Source organism: Aulostomus chinensis, chromosome 11 (genome assembly GCF_037954235.1).
Source record: "Aulostomus chinensis isolate RoL2024-O1b breed Wild chromosome 11, RoL_Achi_v1.0, whole genome shotgun sequence".
Lineage (NCBI taxonomy): Eukaryota > Metazoa > Chordata > Actinopteri > Syngnathiformes > Aulostomidae > Aulostomus > Aulostomus chinensis.
This window is the reverse complement of record NC_141330.1, coordinates 14,847,218-14,854,695: the sequence shown is the minus strand read 5'-3', so window position 1 is coordinate 14,854,695 and position 7,478 is coordinate 14,847,218.

Genomic DNA, 7,478 nt, shown 5'->3' with positions numbered 1-7,478 from the left:
TTTTTTTTTTTTTGCCAGCAGAACCTCTTGATCTGCTCTGATTTAAACATCCCTTTGCAGAAACTCTTTTCCCTGTCAGGCATAAATGTTTGATTTTTAATTGTGCTGAATTGTAATTATAGTTGTACTCAATGACTGTCTTTCTAAGCTGATGTCATTATCATTTTTAGTTAGACAGAACTATGCTGTTGCATGTAAATCAGTGATTTTAGTGTCTGATGGTTCTGTGGGTGCCTGCCAAAGAGCTGTGGATGTAGCGATTACTGAAACCTGACATAATTTTATCATCATCAGTTTCATCTTGAAATTGTTTGTGCGTGGCTGTAATTTTTTTACAATAAAAAAACCTAAACCTACCACTTTGTTTTTAACACAGTGTGCAAATTAGATTGATAATTAAAATGCCATGACAAAAACTTTCAGGTTGACGTCCATTCAGCGCTTAAGTGAAATCCTCAAGATGGAAGAAAAGTGTTGATATCTCTTTGTGTTGTAACGATGGCACAGGAATTAATAGCTCTTTCATTTAATAAGCCTCCAAGCACTCCCATTCACGGATGAACAAGCAGCCAGTTTATACTGTAGTTTCGTTTCTCATGTAACAGCTAAATGCTTTATTGGAATCTTGCTGTCAATGTAGAGGTTTATCCAGATAAGTGACATTTATTTATATCTTCTGCTTGTAACTGGTCTCTACAGGCCTTATCTGTCACGTCTTAGTGCTGCAGGACACACACACACACACACACACACACACACACACACACACACACACACACACACACACACACACACACACGCACACATTTTTGCAGGTCCCCAGATGTCAGAATCACCTTTCTAATAAAAGCCAAATGAGATTTTTAAAGTGCCGTTTGGATTATTGCAGGAAATAAACTTTGTGACAAGCAAAAGTTTATGAGACTTGAATATTTCGTTCAGCAAGGTAATCGTTACAGTTTTTACAATTTCTGAAACTCAATGCAATCATTAGAAGTAAAAAGCTAACGTTGTGCTATGAACAAACGACTCCGTGCTCAGTGACTTCAGTGTCACCATAACTAGCTTCACGCTTCTTCTGTATTCAGCATGATGTTTTCTACATCCGCTTTAGTCTCATTTAGCAACTTTTAAGTCAGTGCTGTTTGAGTAGCACTGAAAACCAGGACCATTATTTTTACTGACTTATTTGATGCTGTTGAACAAAATCTTAAAATATGGTAAGTGTGTGTTCACCACAGACACCACTTCAGGTAAAACCAGTCCAAAAAAATCCACATATTTTGATATGAGGGAGTGGACATTCAGCAGTGCGAGCTTCCTTCCAGGCTGTAGGACTCACTCCTGCTCCGCTTTACTCTCTCTGTTCACTAAACCAATGATAAATGCAAATCTCATCCCACATAAGATCTTTAAATCAACAGATATTCAGACGAATTTTAGACTTGTGCATGATTATCCATCCATTTAATGAAATCAGGTCTTGGTCGCAGCCTCTTCAGTAAGCGGTCTGTCTCCCTCGCCATGTACGCAACAACATTGCTCCTGAGGGATCCTCGCGTCCCCAGGCCAGACGAGATATATAATCCCTCCAGCATGTTCTGGGTCTACCATGCGGTCTCCAGAAGTAGGTGCCCATGAGTTATGCTAGTCAGGGAACTGGAGGTATCGTGATTATTTGCAGGATATTATGCTCCTCTTGTACTGCCTGTGAACCACGCTGAAACTTAAGGTGGGCCAAAACATTCAGGTAGTTGTAGAATTCTTTTCTACCACTTCACATCAACTTGCATCAGACACTGCTCCATTTGGAGTGCCATCTGGTGGGTCAGATGACCATTACCCCTCCATCCCCAAAAGAAATAGGACACCCGTAAGAGCGTTGAAAATAGAGGGCAAGGGGTTCAAGTTCAGGAGTACCTCCACCTGAATGATGAGAGAGTCAGACCTGCTGTTTACCTGATTATCCTCTAGTGTGGAGCCAGCATTAGTTTATCCCAGAAAATGCTGGGTGTGTGACAGAATGAGCCTTAAATCTTTTCAAAGGAGATGCTTGGCAGCCGGGGCCCTTCTCTGACAGATGGCAGAGGTAGGTGAGGGAATAGTGGAGAGCAACAGATCAGACCTGAGTCTGGATTGAAGGATCTGAGGAAGAGAGTTTTCAGAACTCGGAATGAAAAATATGCAATAAGAACTTTAATGACGGTTTGGGATGTCCTGACACGCTGAAATCTTTCTAGTGGTTTCAGCAAGTTTCCAGCGACATGAATCATTTCATCAAGATGCAGTAAGTGCTGTATTTAGTTCTCACGTTGAACCCTGTGATGAGCAGTGTTTGTTTGCTTTACATCTTGAAACCAGGTCAGTCTCTTTTTTTTTTCTCTCTCGTGCAATTACGAATCGCTTTAGTTGCGTAAAAACTTGGCTGATTGACATAAACTAAGACTCCATATGGCTTAACAGAAGTATTTTGAGTTTGAAGGGCAATGTGAAGCCTTTTGGTGGCTTGTGCACCTGTCGCGTGTGCTTGTTAGTGTTGTTAGGGAGAGGATGCAAGTACATATGAGGGGGTGGAGGATGGTAGTTGTAGTTTTAGCGATGCAAACGTGGTTATTATTGTTCAGTGCAAATACCACAGATGGAGGTCTAATGATACAGGAAGCATCCTTCAGTTGTGAGGGATAAATGTGAAACCATTCTTTGCTAACTGCTCAACTTTATCATTTTTGTGACAGACAGATTTACTCCACTGCTGATTTCTTGGTTCGGGGGAAACATTTTCTTTCATTCTTGGCATTGTGCTCGTGACCTATGAGTCGAACTTGATGAGTTTCCTCTGTTTTTCTACATTCAACACTGAACACCATCTGTTGTGCTCAAGTGCAAGCAACCCGCGAGCTCAAGCCTCACAACCTGATCCTCGGGCCGCGCTGCTCCACCTCCCTCTTATCTGCTCACTCTTCCTCAGGGAGTCTGTGTTTTAGACTTGGAAAGTATCTGATCTATCCAGCACATTGGGTATTACTCTCTCGCTCTCTCTCTCCCTCTCTCTCTCTCTCTCTCTGATGGGTTCTCTGAGTTCTATCTCTAAGATAGCAGCACACATCTGCACCATCGTCCTCTTTCAATAAATTGTTTTTTTTCCCCTCACTCCTTTGCTAAGTTATTGCGAGCCATTAGTATGATGTACTGAGTGATGCCTCGCCGATTTTAGTATCTCTGTGGTGAATCTACAGGGATTAACTTGGGGGGGGGGGGGGCCTCAGAACAGTCTTTTTCTCAACCATAGTATGAGATGTTATTCTGCTCATGCCTCCTGCCTCACTACCACGAAACGGTACTCAGTATGGAGATAATTGCTAAGTCTTGGCAGTTATAAGCAGACGGACATTGGATCCAGTACCAAGCTTGATGCACATTAAACAATTTCAAATGGCTTTTTCAACACTGAGCCATTTATTGAAGAAGCTATTGTATGAAGTTTCATTTTGGCTCTTTTTGTTGCTCAAATTATGCCAAGAACAACGTTTCTGTGTTCTGGAAAGCACATGTCAAGCTTAAGCTCATTTCTCTCAAAAATGACAGCATTAATGATAATAATGCTCGCTTGAATAAAGAAGATAGTTTGCTGGAGCCTCACAGACAACTCCACTAACCCCTCATTAGTTCACCTCAAGTCCAACAAGTCTGCTCCATTAAGAGAGGAAATACTGTAAGCAATATAGAAGTAAGATCTCCAAGGAGGCGCCGGATTTGATGTACGTTGTTTGCACCCCTACTTCTCGTGAATGTAAGGAAGCTGGGAGAATCAGTATAGGAGGGTTTGGTAAGGCAATAAAATGCTGCTCGTCATAAAGATGCCGTATACACGTATATGTGATGAGAAAAATGTAGCAGTTCTTGTATTGAAAGCGTAATATTGGATCTTTACAGTCACAGTTCGAATGAAAACATCATGAATCAACAGTAACATTGAGACAGGATGAACTTGCTGTTGGTGGAGTGACAGGTCTTTGAACACTGGAGCTGTAAACGGCCTGTAAATATATTATTAATGTTGGAGAAAACTGCAGAAACCTGCTCTTTTAGGGTTACTGTCATCGGGACTGACTAAAGGCCAACTCCATGACTGTTCTGAAACTTTTTATTGTACTTCAGCAGTTGCCCAGCAAGCATGGAAATTTTTGGAATTTCCATTTTGAAGCCATCTACCATATTACTTTTCTCTGTAAGAGCCATTGACAGAGACAATTTTATCTCAAGATCTACTTTGTAGCTCTTCTGGTGCTTTATGACACAAATGACCTCGGCATATATGAGAGATTTTCCCTGTACCAGCAAGGCACTGGTTGAAGAGTTTTCATCGTCAAATGAGGCCTTTTATTCATCCTGGAGAGACAATGAGCAAAGCAAAAGTGAGTCATAATTAAAACAGGATCAAGAGAAGCCAGTTGAGGGAATTAAATGATGTAAAATGATCTAAATAATGATGTGGGAGGATTCTTCGGTGTGTACTAGATGGTAAATTACCTACAAAGAAACACGAGTCAGACAGTTCAGTCCAAAGGCAAATGTAAACGGAATGCCGGGAATTTCCTTTGATCCAAGGAGGGAACATTGGCCTTAAGACTGACGATCCGTGGTGAACGAATTACCTGGACCTTCCTGAGAATCTTATAACAGCCGGCAGCCCAGGATGGTTGCTGGTCACCACAATCATTGTTCTGTTTGACCAGATCGATACACTGACAGTCAACAGAGGGCGCTAATGCAGCAATTTGGTTGTGATACATGATGATAATAACATCTAAGAGGAAAGGGCGGAGGTAAAGGAGAGCGCCGTGGCTGACTGGAGCTGGAGCGCCTACAGAGAGATACCAGAGTACACAACTGCTGATGCAGTACTACAGAATGACACACAAGTATAACATTATTGTTCATCGCTGGATGATCGACACTGTGACATGATAGTGGAGGCAAAACTGCTGACTACTGCACATGCGGTCATGGACTTTAATCTTCTGGATCTTATTTTATGGAATTATGGTTTGACTTTTAAAATAATAAAAAATATGAAGTAGCAAATGAAATTTTCATAAAATGGAAACATTTGAAATTCAAGTGAATCACCTGTAATGTAGAGATACCTTTCTGAGAGGAAAACGGTAAAAAATGAGGGAAAAACTGTTGATGAAGTTGCTCATGGGGGAGGCAGATGCTCCCATGCACCCAGGATACTAACCTTAAATTCCACCATGCATGCGGCTGTGTCACGTTATAGCCGTGCCACAGCAGCTGGAGCTGGTCAAGGACATTCTCGGCTTGAGTTTCCTCCAGAAGCGACACATGAAGAATACACCACGAGTCTATTTTTGACAAACAGAACGTCAGTCTTCCATCCATCCATTGTCTTCCGCTTATTCCTGTTAAGGGTCGCGGGGGGGGGGGGGGGGGGCTGGAGTCTATCCCAGCGTCTACGGGCGAGAGGCGGGGTTCACCCTGGACAGGTCACCAGTCCATCACAGGACCAACACATAGAGACAGACAACCATTCACACTCACAGTCACACCTACGGTCAATTTAGAGTATCAATCAGCCTCGTCCTCTCTTGATGTCTTTGGACTGTGGGAGGAAGCTGGAGTACCAGAGAGAACCCACACAGGAACAGGGAGAACATGGAGACTCCACACAGAAAGATCCTGTGCCCGAGCCGGGACTCGAACCCGGAACCTTCTTGCTGTGAGGCCACAGTGCTGACCACTGCACCACCGTGCAGCCCGGTGCATCAGTTTTCACCAAGAAAATCGAACTGGACAGAAAAGGACACAAAACAACTACGTACTCTAAGTGCTTGTGATAGAACCAGTAGAGAATCCGGGCAAGCTGACAAAGCCGGGTGTGTAAAAATACATTCTTGGTACAATGTGTCTGACATACTACTGGCTGGAACCGCACCTCTCTGGAGGACGGACATGTGATGCAGCTGTGTGTAGTGGAAATTGGGGATTACTGTCAGGTGACTGGAAGTGGTTGGATGAGTCCACATGTAACGTGGAGATCTACAGCCCTCCCAGAAGGGTTGGAGCACCAACTGGGACAGCGCAGAAATAGAGTGATTGTACAATTGGGGAGAAAAGGGACAACAGAATAAGGTCAAATTGGGCGGTCCATCATATGCAGCGCACACACACACACACACACACACACACACACACACACTCCTTGTGGAAGGAGGACAGTGGAAACTTCTTGGCTAAGAAGCAGATGGGACACATTGTGACCGACTTTCTCAGTCAGTCTCCACCCAAACTGGGAGAAACAAAAAAGAATGTGGAGCAATAAACAAAGATATGTATTTGGTTGACAGAGCGTTTCTGTCTTTGTGCAGGCTTTCAAGGCCCCTCCAGTTCTTTATGTTGATGCTTTTATAGTTATATTTGATTTGAGTGCAGTATCCTTGAATGAATGCGATTCTTTCAAAACCCTCTTTTGAAAATATTCACAGCTTTATCATGCATCTGTAAAATACAGGGTTTATTTGGGTAAAGGCATCAGTTCAAAAATGCTATTAAAGGTTGACACATCCTTCCGATTACGGGCTGCGAAGGTTTCATTTCTTTTTAATATCAACCCAAAGTGGAGTGAGGTGGTGGGTCAGACACAAATCACTGAAGTAGTACTTATTACAGACAGTAAGGGAAGCAATTTTAGCTTGGGTTGTGAGAAAAGAGGGGATTGAGGGACTTGAAGAAAAATGAGGGATTGCAAAGATGGTCATGTGTTGAGGAAATTGAGAGGGAAATGAAAGGAGTAGTGAGATAGATTTAGAGAAATGTGGAGAGACGGCTGTTTTGCAGAGTGGGAAGGGACTTCATCTTTTAAAAGGGAGAGTGTGTTTGAGACTAAAGGCTTGCATCCATCTTGCTGAAGCATCACTGAGAACATTACTGAAACTACCTGCTCCAGCGGCACTTTTTGGGTTTTTTTTTTTCCCCCAGATGGCATGATCCCCCCCCCCCCCCCCCCCCCGAGATTCTACAGAGCATCACAAACAGAATTGCCACTTATTTTCCAATTTTCCGTAATTTCCTGTGTGGCAGAATAATTAAGTTATTCACATTGTGTACTAGAAAAAACAAAAAAAACAAAACTTCTCTTCAAGGAGTTTTGCACAGATGTACTAACACCTGGCAATGTGAAGGTAGTATAATCAAAGCATCGCACAATATCTCTCATCAAAGCAGACTAACAACAGCTCCCCTCCTCTCAACCACCACACACACACACACACACACACACACACACACACGACTGAAAACATAATCAAGGAATGAAGATACACACCTCCGATAGCTGGTATTATTTTCTACAAGAGCATCTCATTCCTCTCAGGGTGGTTTGGAGTTTCTTCCTCCAGTGAAGGAATTCTAAAACGTCTTCATATGTGACATTAACACATGAAAAGGTAAAACGAGTG